The 15,555-nt window shown below is 41.5% G+C and overlaps 1 protein-coding gene across 10 annotated transcripts in view; it reads left to right on the top strand.

Moving 5' to 3' along the window:
* svila (supervillin a) overlaps nt 1-15,555 on the top strand; it is a 317,393-nt gene that overhangs the window by 68,640 nt on the left and 233,198 nt on the right. For 9 of the 10 annotated variants that reach the window (XM_041183456.1, XM_041183461.1, XM_041183460.1 and 6 more), the window contains exon 2: nt 9,593-9,656. The gene's annotated coding sequence lies outside the window, so the exon portion shown is untranslated. Of the gene's footprint in view, nt 1-9,592; nt 9,657-12,494; nt 12,937-15,555 lie in introns of those variants that run through there. The other variant, XM_041183462.1, reaches the window with a different exon arrangement.

Raw genomic sequence — 15,555 nt, 5'->3', positions numbered from 1 at the left:
GATCCCCTTATTTTAAACAGTGACTCCTAGTTCTGATTTCTCCCACAGAGAAAACATCCTCTCCACATCCATCCTGTCACAACCCCTCCAGAATCTTATATATTTCAATCAAGTTACCTCTTAATCTTCTAAACCTCAGTGGACACAAGCCTAGCCTGTCCAATCTTTCCTCTTAACACAACCTGCCCATTCCTGGTATTATTTTAGTAAACCTTAGATTTCTTATACATGATATCAAGAAACAGTGGAGTGGACACAGTCAGGCTATGGCCCTGGAAAATAACTCTGCTATATGCTTCTAATGCATTTATATCCTTCCTTAAATAAGAAGACCAATGCTGTACACAGAACGCCAGGGGCAGGATTTTCCGTCATCAGACAGGTGCAACAGGTGGGCCTGGGAGCGGCCGGGAAACGGCCAGCCACCCTCAGTTGGCCCCTGACCGTCATTTCACATTGGCTGGCCAGTCAATGGCCAGTCAACATGAGAGGTGTACTGAGGAGCTCAGCGCTGCTGGGGTGGGGGGTAGGGGGTGGGTGGGGGGGGGGGGGGGGGGGGGGGGGGGGGGGGTTGCGCGGCGGGAGGTATGCGCACTGAAAACTCCCTGAAGACACAGAGCTGCCTCAGGGAGCTGAAGAATTGCAACAAAAATAAAGTTGAGAGAAACATGTCCCACATGTGACTCAGTCACATGAACAAGGACGTATTAAAAATGATGTCCAAAAATTTTTTTTGTTGTTAAATTACTGTTGGAAACCTCATCCCACCCATGGATAAGGTTTCATAAAAAATCCAAAGGCTGCCTGGCCAATTCACCTGCCTATCAACCCTAAGGTTGGACGGGCAGCAAAAGAATGGGTTTCAATTATTTGATTAAGGGCCTTAATAGGCATCTTAATTGTTGGCAGGCGCACTGCCAATTCTTGCGTATGCCCACCAACCAAACATTACGCGATGACATCGGGACACTATTTTATGCCCAATCGAGTTGGGCGCACGGCTGCCTGCAGGACAAAAGATCCTGCCCTAGATGTGGCCAAGTTCTTTTATTGACAGGTCAGCCATCTATTCAGCCTTTCAAGCATTGGAACAGAGGACCATACTTCAAAAGCTTTAGTATACTCAGCTCTGGAGACTTTGTTGACACAGTTGTGCAATGGTTTCTTAATATTAATACTTGGCTGACTCAAAACCCTACAAATGGATTCAGCTCAGCAGGCGTTGTTGATGCAGCTATCAAAAGAATTGTGAACTTTGTTTAGACTGACAGATTTATGAGCTCCTAAGAAGTTAAGTTTTTTTTTGAAGAAGCTTTTGAATAACTTTTTGTCAATGTTAGTTGTTTCATGAGAATCTCAAAGACTTTTCAATCTTATTATAGGGCTTATGAGTTCTGTCTATAGTGAATGGGTGAGGGGGTATGTAGGGGCCAAGGGGGCGGTTGTGGATGGGAGGCGAGGGGGCTAAGGCATAAGGCTAGGGTGCCTAACACTCATGTATGGAGGCAGGCCTTCTAACCTGTCCACCTTGGCATCCACCTGCCTCCATTCCTGTCTATGGTTTTCTTCCGGATCTTGATTCCAGCTCATTCCCACCACCACATCATGAAACTAATGTGGGTGAGTACTGCTGGGCAGGAAACAGGACCACAGTGTCAGGATATCTCCCGATTCATGAATCCTGCTTCAAAAGAGAAAATATGACACTAAGGGTGGAATTTTCTTGTCCCGCCTGTGGTTTCGTGGCGGGCGGGAGTGGAAAATTTGGAGAGGAGGCAAAAGTCAGATTCCCACTAGCGAGGAACAAGTCGGAATTTTCCCCTTACCACTTTCATGGCTGGCTGATGGCGGTTCGGATTTCCCGCTGATCCATGTCGGGAACCCCATCTGAAAGCATCAGCATGTTATGAATACTGATTAAAAATGCAACTCGCCATCAACTCCGCCTCCCAATTACGTGCCACGCCAGTGGAAAGTTAGACTGGTCTGACTCATGACCGGATATAAGTGATGTGCAGCCACCTTCATTTCGCTCGTCACTTCGAGGTGAGTGCAACAGGAGAGCCTGAGGCAGTGTGGGAGGAGCCCATGGCTGGACTCGGGCCCTTGCGGGGAGTCACACTCATACTTCTTAGATTCCCAACATAGAGGTGAAGTCTCACTTGATAGAACTTATGAACACTTCATTGAGAATGTAGATTTGAGACCATTGACATATGGTGTGCTTTAACGTGAGACTGCAAGAGTCATTGAGGTCACATTTAAGGTTATCAATGTGAGCATTTAAAGGGAGGAATGCAAGAAGGGAAGATGCGGCAAACCTTTAATGGAGTACAGCTGCTGGATATCTGCAAGATGACCGTTGAAACCTTACAAAGTGCATTGACCAATTGGCATGGTTCATGGGCCTGAGGGCATCCACTCATTCCAAAAGTGCAAGTTTGGCATCATCAGTATACCTAATTAGGCATTGTGTGAGTGCCATCAGTGAGGGCTGTCCTCAAGTCTTTCCAACTTCAGTGGGATTGAGATGTGTACTTGCTGGGGTGGCTTCTTAAGTGCATAGATCTGTGAGGTAGTGCCTCACCTACAAGCTAGAACAGGGAAAGGCACACTTGTATCTCTAGGGCATGACAGTGGCATTCTGGTTGAGAGTGGGAGGTCTACTATAGTTGGGCATTTCTCATTAATCCGTTGGATCTCTATACACAGCAAGAAGGAGGATTGCCAGATGGAGGCTGTGCTCAATGCTGTGTTCTTAATGCAGTGCTCCGATTGAGGAGGAGATGAAGGGGCCCAGCGCCACAGGACTTCACTTCAAGAGGAGCCCCAGCCTGAGGCCCTTGGTCCAGGGGAGCCCCAGGAAGAACCAGAGGATGAGGAATACAGACGCATCCCAAGGATCTGCCAAAGATGTCTTTCCTATTTGGAGATTAGGGAGAGACAGTGCCAAGCATGTCTGCATTTGGCAAGAGATGTGATGGCTCATGGCTGCTGGATTTATTTAATTCCCGAGACTGCAAGGTGCAACCAATTGCACACATGTCACTTGAAGAGCTCCCTGGCAGCAGCCCCTGATCTTCATTAACAGGAATGAGTTCCACTCCCTGAATGTTCGACTGGCGTGTGATCATCAGAGGCACACCATGCATGTTTGTGCCAGATACCCTGTGAGTTCCCATGACTCCAACATCCTGACTCACTCGCAGATGTTCAAAGGGCCGCAGCGCTCACAGGGTTGGCTGCTGGGCGATAAAGGGTACCTGCTGAAAAGATGGCTCATGACACCTGTGCGTGGTTCTCAAAGTGCTTCGGAGGAGAGATACAATGCGGTGCGCTATATGACAAGATCTAGCAAACCATTGGCATCCTGAAGTTCCACTTCTGATGTTTGGATTGCTCAGGTGGGGCTCTGTACTCTTCCCAGAGGGTGTCCTGCAAAATCATGGACTGTTGTGCCCTTCATAACCTGGTACTTCAAAGGGGAGATCACTTGCCAGAGGGAGACATGGAGGAGGCCAAGAATTCCTTGGACGATGAGGACCTGGAAGGGCAGGAACCTGAGGAGGCTGATGAGGGTCACCTTCCACGTGATGATGCCCTTGAAGTGGCACGACGGGGAAGACATGCCCATGACACACTGATAGCCACAAGATTCCAACAGGAGTAAAGTCCAGGCAAGGGAACCGAGTGCATATCTCCTGTCCCTTGGTGTCATGCCAATGCTTAGAAAGACCTTTACAAGCAGTAACATCGAGAGCAAGATTTGCATACAGCCTTGGACCTGCAACCCTCATGTATCACTAGGCCTTACCCTTTGGAAAGGCCAGCAGCCAAAGCTATATGTTGTCGCTCTGGGAAGTGGAAGGTAGCTCTCCAGCGCAAACCCTGCGTCTACTGGACTTGATGCAGCCATGGCCTCCTGAATGAGACACTTCTTGTGGCGTTGGAGATGTGCACATGGTTGGAGATACCATGATGACAGCAGGTCTTGTCTTTGGCACAAACAATTACATCAGCTCATTGTCAATGAGACACCATTACTGATAACTAGGCACATGAGGCCACATAACTCCATGGTGTCTTGTGAGGAATAAAAGTTTCACACTCTGAGTACAGACATTTTCAGGAAAGAGCTGGCCATATCGCCCTGACATTATACAAGTGACAAGTAACTAACATGAGCCAGTTAACATCACATGAATGTGAAGCACACAAAGGCAGCCATTTATGGAGTGGGAGTTTGGGTCACCCTTGCAATAAGAGGGCACATAGCGGTGTATGCACAACGCATTCAAATGATGCGACCATTGTTATGAGCAGCAAATGTATTTACAAAGATGCATTAAATATACAGCAAGAGAACACCCATGCTCCTATAGTGAGATCAACATTTCTTAATTTTACTAGCCCTACTGCTAAGTCGAGGTACATTCCTGACATCTGCAGCAGAGGTGGAGGCAGTCTGCTGACTGTGAAGCCCTGTTGTCTGAGATTACCTTGGCGGGCATTCTCTGGAGGGCTGAGGCCTGGAGGGCCCCGGCCTACTTTGGGCCTCCTGCTGTGAGCCAGATACACCCTCCTTGGCCTTTGCAGCTGAAGGTGATGGGATTGGCTGGACACTCTTGCAGTCACCTGGGTGGATGGCCTTGGGGTGTCCAGCTGATGGTCATCCCCACTGTGGGTGCCCGAGGGCCCCTACCTGACTCCTTGAGGAGAAGGTGCACCGGGAATGAGGTCGAGGTGCCCTGTCTCCCCCCTCACTTAGCCACTGATGGATGCCACCTATGCCGAAAGCGATGGAGTGAAGGTCCGAGCACAAATCCAGCAGGTCTCCAAGGCGGCTGCCACCCTTCCTATGATGACCTCGGGGTGCTCACATGTCAGAGCCACAAAGTCAGAGAGAATGTGGATGGACTCCTCCATCCTTCGCTCTAACCTGTTGACTGCTTCTCACAACTCTTGCCTAATGTTCCGCCACCTGTCTTTGCATCTCCAGCATGTTTGTGATGGTTGCTTCCAGAGGCTCATTTTCTGACTCTGACTCAGCCGGTGCCTGATCCCCAGCAGTCCCCAGAGTGCCAGAGGCCTGGGCTGTCACTGCCTCTGAATGATGTGAAGACATGTTTGTGATGTGTTCCCCAGAACCTGACCCCAAGTCTAATCTAAATGTGTGACATACAAGGGTATGTCACCTGCACCTTCCACCAGTGCAGAGAGATTGCAGTGATGGGTCTTCTTCAAATGGATTCCCATCTTCCTCATCTGAGGTGGCCTGGGGGCAGGAGCTTATGTTGGATGTGCTGGTCTGTCTGGACCTGCTGCTGGCCGATTTAGTTCATGAACAGGCTGAATGCAACAGTGCATGTCACTCACAGTGAATATCAGGATGTGATCAACTCATGGAGGGCTTATCCATACTGGTTTGCTGGGAGAGGCCGATCTCATCTTCACCACAAGAGCAATCACTGTCCTCCCTTGCCAAGTCAGCGGCCTCCTCGAATTTGGAGAGCTCCTAGATTTTGGCTGTCCCTTCTTCAGTTTGAAATCTTTTCCTCTTGTTGTGGGCAAGCTTTTCCTGCATGAAGGGGAGGCGATGGTTTGGTGGTATTGTCAGTGGACTAGTAATCCAGAGACCCAGTGTAAATCTCTGAGGATCCTAGTTCGAATCCCACAGTGGCAGATGGTGGAATTTGACTTCATTAAAAATCTGGAATTAAACACCCCCCCCCAACCACCACCACACACACGTAAGGGCTGAAGATGCTGTTTGTGCAGGATGAGGATGATACATGAAATACTGGTGAATGGGTTTTCAATCCTGATATCTTTCACACACCCCCCCCCCCCCCCCCCCCCCCACAAACACCCCCACACCACCAATATTGTGAGAGATATATGTGTGAGTGCATAATGCTATTATGAGTGAAAGTTTGGAGTGAGCTGAAGTTGGCTGTTGGCTTCCCCTGGTGGTGTGGATGAGATCATTCATCCTCTTCCTGCACTGGATGGCATTTCTCTGGTGGTTGCCCGCAGAGCCAACATCCTTCGCGACTGCCTCCCAGGCTGGCGAGGTGAGGTTGGCGGACCTCCTGGATCCACCCCTTTGGAAAAAGAAGCTCCTGGTGCTGGCAGACGCCTCTAATTGAAGCCTCCACGGAGCCGAGGCTGAACCTTGGCACACTCTTGTTCCTTGGGCCCATCTCCAGAATGTCTGACCACACAGCTGGGCTGCTGAGAGTAAGTGTTCGGATGGCGTTTAAATGTGGCACCAGGAACTTCGACCCCATGAGGTGACGTTGGGGCAGACAAATTGGTGCTCACCCTGTCACGTGATTCAGCAGAGTTGCTCGTCTATGTGTAATTAATGAGGTTTCAAGTGGAATATCGGGCATGAGAACCCAACTTGTTGATCAGCGGGAAACTCATCGCTAATCCAACCCACCACCACACTTGGTCTCTGGAGCGGAAAATTCCGCCCTATGCCTTTAACAAAGAGTTCAAAGAATTTAAATAACCAGTAGAGTGTAAAAAAAAAGGACTCCAAATTTGTTAATGCAGGTCAAATAAAAAAAGGAAAGAAAGTTTTTAAATTGTTTTCATTTCTGATCTATGCATGTGTATGTTTATCTTTAGTCTCAACTGCAGCTGTTAGAATGACCAAGCAGAAAACATCTGCCAAAACCCAGTTCGGCTGTTACTTTTGATTGATGACATTGTTCTGAAGGGCCTTGAGAAGTTGAGGCTTTTTGCACTTTGAGATGGATAAGGGGTGACCTGATAGAGATCTTTAATGGTTAAGAAGGGTTATGATGAGTTACATAATTGATTGATTACATCCATTGGTTCGGAAGATAGAAAGAGAAGACCCAAATTTAATATAATCAAAAATAGAACTAAGAGGAAAGTCAGGAGAAATCTAATTCCAAAGAGTGGTTAGAGTGGGAAATTGTCTGCTACAAATGATTGAAGTAAAACCCATAAATCTTTTAAAAAGCAATTAGATAGTTAATTGAAATCCATTTAAATTTTAAAATTCTCATCTTTGTTTTAAGATCCCGCTAAGGTCCCTCACTCTTAACCCCTCCAGCCCTACAAGTAACTTGTGATACATTTCTGTGAAGAGTTCAGGGAAATTCTTTGAGCGTTGCACACACTTTTACCAAGTGCTGAGCATGCAACAACTTGATTTTAAAACTCGTCATCCTTTTTTTTTCAAATCCCTCCATGACCTTGCTCTCCCTATCTCTGTCTCTTCCCGCAGCCCTACAATCCACTGAAATCTCTGTGCTGCTCCAATTCTATCCTTTTGTGCATCCCCAATTTAAATCACTGCAGCCATGGCAATGTCAACAGCTGGTAACATCTGAGTCACAAGGTTCCAGGTTCATGTCCCACTCCAGAACTTGAGCGCACAACATCAGAGAACGCACAGATCTCCAAATACCTCATCTGCCTGATCTGTCAAGGAGCATCTGTACCGTATGTAGCAGAATCTGTAGATCGTGCATTGAATTTATCAGTCATTTCAAAACTCATCAAACTGGAGTGGAAGCAAGTCATCCTCGATCCCAAGGAACCGTTGCAGAAGAAGGTTTTGAAAAGCATTATATAAATACAAGATTTTCTTTACTTTCTTTGCCTTCCGTTGCCTAGGATCTAAGCTTTTGAAGTCCCTCCCTAAATTTCACCACCCCTCTTACCTCTCTCTCTTTCTCCTCCTTTTAAGATGTTCCTTAAAATGTAACTCTTTGACCAAACATTTACTCATCAACCTAATGTCCCTAGGTGGCTTGGTGTCAGATTTTGTTTGATAACGTCCCAGTGAAGCACAATGGGAAGGTCTGTTCAGTTAAAGGTGCTGAAGAAATGCAAGTTGTTTTTGAAAAGAGGAATATTAAATTGGGGGAGGTGAGCAAAATAATAAAATTTGGCAAGATTACTTGTGTGAGAAGCACTGGGACATGATTTTGTTTTCTATGGTATAATATTTCATGATTATGTAATAGCTGAACTAGATTACCTCTGTTACGGAACTCCTCTGAATGTCTGGTCTACCTTGGATAATCACTTCCACCCATTCGTCCTGAACACTCCTATAAGCAGTCCCTGTGTTTTGTGTTTGGGTTGTGTCATATGGATATTTTGTTGACTATCTATCATATTATAATGCCATCGAGAGCATGACAGTAGTATCCTTACGTGATCTGAACTGGATACTGTTTCTTTCATGTGTGCTGTCATGCATCTTGAAGATTTTTGCTAGGTGGATTGAAAACATATTCGTGGGATAAGGCAGATATGAATCATTAAGCAGCTTTATTTTTGTGGTCAGTGATGATTATAATCAAAACTCATTCAGCATGTAATTTGATGCACCTACTGTAAAAGAAAGTACATAAAATATTGCGCCTCATTATCCCATGCTAGTCAGCTAACTTAGTTTTCTTGGTCATTATTCTGGCCCTGGCCAACTCTGAGCTTAACCTAAGCAGACTTTCCCAGAACTAAAAGTAAAGTATTGCAGATGTTGGAAATTGGAAATAAACACACAAAATGCTGGTCGAGCAGCATCTGTGGAGAGAGAAATAGAGTTAACGTTTCTGGTTGTTGTGTTTTTATAATGATAAAAAAGACACCAATCGCTCATAAGGGATTGTGTAAACATGTGGGTTCATTTATTTAGGCTAGGCATATAAGAGCAGACATATATAGATAGAAATGTGTGTGTGCCCTGCCCAAAAGCAAAAGTGAAACTAAGACTGGATGGCATGACACACTTTGCTTCTAGTGATGCCATGTTGCTATCCCTCAAAGGCACATTACAACAGTTGTGACCCTTCATCAGAACCTAACTGGCCTGCGTGATCTTGAAAAGTTTTTATTCTCTCTTTTTGTTAGCCTTAACTACAGAAAGTGGATGGGCTGCCCCACTGACTTCTTCTCCAAAGAGTTACCAATAGAATAATCAATAAAGCAGGCTATCTTATTTCTTTACATGACACCATCACCCCACCACCCTTCCAAAAAGAGTGTATTTTCCTCATACCCAATACTTGGCTTTCGTGAGCAGTGCATCCCATTGGTAATAGGTGTGGATATTAGCATTAATTATTTGCAAAATAATAAATTAACTATTTCCCTAGTCATCATGGAAATGCATTATCAGTGCCTGACTCATTAACAAATAAATAAATAAATCTGTATTAATTTACTACTTTATGTTCCTCACCAGGGTGCAGAAAGCTGTAGATAGATAGTTGACCATGAAGCTTGCCTTGTTTTAACAGTAAAATTCTCATTGTTTTGAATAGCTGCACCATATATTCATAAGGAGAAGGCATGAGCCAGTATTTGTTTAAAATACACAGCTTAAAAGCAGCTAATTTCCAAATCCCTGTCTGTGGAAAAGTGATTTAAAAATTTCTGAAGCATGGCTGGAGCAATTCCCTATGAAGAGTGTTCTTCAAAAGGCAGCAATGTGTAAATAGAAATAGAAATAAAATTCACCTCAAACTGCATTAGTGTAATTCTTAAAGTATTTTTAAAATCTGGTATCTGTATTAATTTACTGTTTTATGTTCCTCTCTAGGATACAGAAGACCGTAGGGGAGATAGATTGTTGATCATGAAGCTCATTTTATTTTAATTATTTGGTGAGTTGGACTTTACATACTATCATTTAGTGTTGCTTGTATAATTCTACAAGCTATAATTACTTCAAATTTAGCTCTGATATTAAACCTTTAGGTTATTTTTAAGTCCACCAACGTGATGGACGCAGTATATTCTCAATTTTACATACAATTTAGTTTTTACATTCTTATAAGGCTTATTTTCAACTCTTTTTACACTCATTGATCAGCCATTCTCCATTTGTGATACTGTTTCTGTTCGAGGCAGCAAAGAAACTGCAGAAGGACCTAGGTAGAATTTGCATGTGAACAGGACTATGTAGATGAGATTCATTTGAATGAGAAATAAGAGGAAGGAATTTGCATTTATATAAAGCCAAAGATCTCCCAAAGATTTTACAACCAACAGATTACATTCTTTATGAAGTGTAGGTTTACATGTATGGCTATCAATTTGTGTGCAGTAAAGGTCCACAAACAATAAATGGATGGATGACCAGATCATACTATTTTAGTGATGGTGGTTGTGGGAGTAATATTGGCTGCAAGCCAAGGAAAATTCCTTGCTCGTCTTCACCTAGTACCACCTGACTTTGACATTCACTAAGCCAGCAGGGGACATTAAAGTCCCCCACCCAGAGTAGATTCTGTGTCCTTGCTACCTTCAGTGTTTCTTCCAAGTGGTATTCAACATGGAGGAGGAATAATAATCCATCAGCTGAGGGAGGGTGGTAGGTGATAATTAGCAGGAGGTTTCCTTGACCATATTTGAACTGATCCTGTGAGACCTCATGGGGTCCAGAGGCACCATCAAGAACGCCCAAGACCATTCTCTTCTAACTGTTTATCACTTTGCCACTAACTCTGGGCAGGTCATGGAGGAGTCTGAAACATTGGCTGTAAGGTACGATTCTGACGGTATGGCTATAATCATACTTGTCTTGACTGGTCTGATGAGCAGCTTTCCCAATTTTAGCATAAGCCCCTAGATATTATTCAGTACTTTGCAGGGTTGACTGAGCTGAATGTGCCTTTGTCATGTCTGTGTCTAGGCTGATGCTGGCTAGTCTGTCCTTTATTAGACTTTTCTGTTGTGGTTTTATACAACTTAATGGCTTTCTAGGCCATTTAATAGGGCAGTTAAGAGTCTCATGTAGGCTAGACTGGGTATGGACAGCAGATTTTCTTCCCTGAAGGGTATTAGTGAGCTAAATAGGTTTTAATAAAAATCTGATGGTTCCCTGGACACTATTATTGATGTTAGTTTTTTATTCCAGACTTCTTGAGTTTACATTCCCTAACCGCTGTGGTGAGATTTGGACTAAGTCTCCAGATCATTAGTCCAGGCGCTGGATTATTAATGCAGTTAGATAATCCTTATGTTACTGTTCCTGGATGTAGGATGTCGCACTTTCCAAACTTAGAATAATTGAAGTAAATTTAAATTGGTTTATGAATAAGTTTGTCATAGTGGATTTAGCATGATTAGGAAACATTCAAAAGGATTTTTAGTTGAATAGACACTAAATGACTTCTTTCAATCTGCACATTGATCATAAAAGGGGGTGGAAATGCTTTATTTTCCTTTTTTTGCTATTATCAAAACTATTTGTATAAAAATTTTTGATCAGTAGCTTCAAGATAAATGGTCAGCCTAGACATTGATTGAAAGCTAATACTCATCTTCTTTTGTTATCCCATTCTTATTAACTACACAATTATGCATATAAATTGTAAAAATTTGGAAAATAACAGTTGTGTAATTTATAATAGCCTGGCAAGAATATTAACAATTATCAAACTGGGATTTTTATAATGGATGTTTGATGTGGCTGTTTCAAGTATTTGAGACCAGTCCCTTTCAAAATGTGTTGAACTATATTTGTAGATCCATCTGTTGTCTATAAAGAGGATGTTGTCTGGCCTTGTTAGGCACTCATCTGACAGATTTAAGATGTAGATACTTGATTATAAATCTCCATACTAGTGCAGAGGTTGGCAAATAGAAAATGGGTCATTTTTCCCATGTTTGTAGCATTTCAACTTGCTCAGCAAGTTTGACACAAAACTATTTTAAAATTGGATTTTTTTTTTCTGTGCAATCTATATAAAAGAATCTTAAACTGGTAAAATGTTGAAATTTGTTAATCTTTACCTGGATGAGGTTAAATTGGTTTAAGAGAACTTGTTCACTTAGTGTTGAATTTTTTTTAATGCAATCTTGCCCCTGCCCTCCCAATTAAGACTGGTAAGTTGTGCGTTCATTTTCATGAGAATAGCTTCCTCAAATGTACAATACTTTACATTGGTGTAAATCAATCTGATTGGCCATATTCAATCCTCACTTAAAACTGTCAAGGCATTTCATGGCTTGTGAAGCACATTCAGATTTGTAGAGTATGGATTTGAATTAACTTTGAAGTTCAAAGAGAAATGTTCACTTTCTGTTAAATTCAGATCTGGCATTTTACCAACTAAACATTTTGATCAGTTTCCACCAATCTGATCTGATAAATTTATTTACATGGTCACTAGTTGGTCCATTTTGTACTATATACCAAGAAACTAGGTTTGGAAGCTTTAATCAGTACTCCCTGCAAGTTTTAGCAGTGAGTGTTCAAACATTATTGGCAATGTGAAAGAATAAAACCATAGCCTGAGACTGTTGTTGCAACAGCTGATCTGTTCCCTCTATTCCAAGGGCTATTTATGGCAGATTTAGGTGGTATCAGAGCTCACTGTTCAGTCCATAAATGGATGGTCCTACGTGTCATTGCCACACTGCAATTGGCCCTGTGTCCTCGGAGGTTAAAATGAGTCTATAGTTCTATCTGAGGAACTGACTGCTTTAAGAGTGGTATATGATGGATAGACAGTTGGATGGAAACTTGTGTGTAACTACAGCAGCATAGCCTTTGCTTCAGTATAGTTTTTTTTAAGTATCTCTTTTTGCCGTGGGAAACTTATTGGAAATAGTGAATGTTGATAAAGGGTACAGTTGACATATTCTTGAAATAATTTTGTAGGAAACGCTTGGAATCCTCTCAACTACAGATACAACTTCCATGCTTTGCTGCAGCACTAGTTTATTGCAGTAATGGCATTCTAATAATATTTGGGGCAGTCCTTTTAGCTTTAAGTGCAACTTGTTTTGCTTAAAGGCTGCAAAAGCTTGAAGTACAAAATCTGCAAAAAGATATTTGTTGGGATACTTTTTATATGGAGGCGATGGATTGAATACAATCCTGAAGTTTTTAAATTTAAACTAAACTCTTGAAGAGGAACTTTCGCTTCCACTGAAGTAAGTAGGATGTTTTTCAATGGATGTAATAAGGAAATTTTAACAGCTGTTTCATTGAGGATGTTACTTGATGCTGAAAAATCTTTTGTTTACCAATATGTGCGTGTCTATCATTGTTGATCATGTGATAGCCTGGGGTGCTTTTTAGTTTTCTAAAGAAAATTGCACATGATCTACAATGCAGAGCAATGTCTGAAAAATAGTTAGTTGGATTAAAAAAAACTTGTTCACTGTGACTTAAATTTATCCACTCAAATACCTTTAAATTGGTAACTGCATAGATAAAATAAACCACATTGGACAAAAGCACAGATGAAAACTCTTCAAATTAAATTGGAGCACATTGAAATCGACTACGTTAGTTAAAAGGAGGTATGACTTTCTGTAACTGTTTACTTGTTATTTGGTGAAACAGTTGTTTTACTTTCAATAAATCAAATGTATATGGTGGATGGTTTTGAACATAACATGACTTACTGTATGTTAGTAAATGAGGTCTTAATGGCTTTTATGCATATTCAATGCAACAACATAGTGGAGTTTTTTCAAAATCATTTTAACTTTTTTCCTTTGACAATTTGAACTTGAATCTGTACATTTTAATATTCCCAATCCAACAATTGAAATATTGTAACTAGAACTGACAGGCATTGGCTTTGGATTGCTCTCGCTAGCACAGTTATGATGGACTAAATGGCCTCATTTGTGCTGCACACCTTGGCTCTATTATATGACATTCAGTCAAGCAGCAAGTTATACGTAGATGCAGCTTTTTAGCTTTTCCCCTTCCCTCTATTAAAGTTGCGGTTTTATTCATATTCAATAAAATGAAAGTGAATGTTATGAATGGCCTATGACGTTCATTATTAACTTGGCAGTTATCCCTGTACTGCAGAAAATCACACCTATTCTATGCTGGAATGGGAAATTGTTTTAAATGGCTTAGGGTCCTTTAATTAAGAATTTACAAACATTTAACTTGCTAGCAGTTGCCATGGCATCATATTGCAACTCTTTGGTCTTTTCACCTTGGTCTTATTTTACTCATTTATTGAAAGTTGTCATCTGCACAGAACCTCATTTTCTTTGTGCGCAATCCCCCATCCTCTCCAATTGTTTGACTACTACAGGCATATCACTTAAAATGCTTCATTTTGGAGTTGTAGTGTTCATGTTGATTTTCAGTTTTATCAAACCTCGTGAGTAAATATTAGTGTTTATACTTCAGTTGGTGTCCATTTGGTCTCCAAATTCCACAAAAGTGATTTTGAATTTTTACCTAATCAGTACCCTCAGTACTGATGCATAATTGAATATCTTATAATCCTGAGGTGAGGGGAAGAGAACCTCTTGTTTGCTTGATGCTATTTATTGGAAAAATGTATGCAGTACAAGCTGATAATCCAACCTGCTGTTGCACAAAATTAATGTTTAGAAAAGGTAAGGTGGAACAAATATCAGTCAGAATATACTTTGGAATTTTTTATGGAACATGAAGCTTCTAATAACTATTAATTTGTGAACTGTGTTCTTAAGGTTCTGTAAATCTAATTTTTTAATGTAAATTTTTGTACAAATTATTAGCTTGGATACCTTGTTGCAAACCTTTAATACAATAAATCTAGCCATTCCCTGCAGTATGTCTTTTATCCTTTCACTGGTTTATTCTGTTGTTAACCGGCCCCTATATTGAGTACATCAGATGTTGTTTAGCTTCAGTCATGCCAGAACGAATTTAATTGAGATGGGTTTGGCCCTGTTTTGTCAGATGCACCTCAAAAAATGTATTTTCCTTATACAATAGTTTTCCACCTCAGCCAACCTTTTCCAAAGACTTCCACCTATAATTGTATATTAAATTGCAGAAATATAACTTGAATATATTGTAAGATATAATTGATCTTCCTCAATTCTGGGTATATATGCTTCACAGAGCAATTCAAAACAGCTTGCTTATATACCTTAAGGGATTTTCAGGGTTTTCTGGTTAAAAAATCTAAATGTCTAAACTGCGCAGATAATATCTGTATTGAACATGTTTACTATGATGGAATTTCTAAACAGAATGTGAAAGCATTATAACTTATCTCTTATACAATTTGCACTGCATTGACTCAGAAGCTGAGCTGAAGTTGTTCAAAGTAGAAGTTATTTCCTGCAGAGGTATTAATTTGAGATACTTTACAGCAGGAAATACCCAACCAAAGAATAAGCAGCTTCAGTCTTCTCTTTCTCTTCTTGCCAACACACTCTCCTGTTTTCTATTTGATATTCTTGTTGCATTCAAGTGTGACCTTAGACGATCTGATTTGCATCAGTCTTACAATTCATGTGTCCCTTGCTTAGTCTAATCATTAAAAAATTGATTAGAAATATAGTTGACATGTTGCATTGTGATGTTCTGTGTCATTGGTTAGGAAATATCCATGAGGCAGCTGGTAGCCAAAAATTTAGTCTTGCGTCATTCCTCAGCCATGCGGTGCTGTGTATTTAATTGAATCTTTCAGTATGAAGAATTTCAAAATACACCACCTGCCTTTTATTATAACAGTTTTTCATTCATTTACACTCAACCATGCTGAAATGAACATTAAAGATTAACTTTTATGACTGGATAAC

This window comes from Carcharodon carcharias, chromosome 3 (assembly GCF_017639515.1).
Source record: "Carcharodon carcharias isolate sCarCar2 chromosome 3, sCarCar2.pri, whole genome shotgun sequence".
In the NCBI taxonomy this organism is placed as follows: Eukaryota; Metazoa; Chordata; class Chondrichthyes; order Lamniformes; family Lamnidae; genus Carcharodon; species Carcharodon carcharias.
The sequence above is the reverse complement of the archived record's forward strand: the minus strand, read 5'-3'. Positions and strand labels throughout refer to the sequence as shown.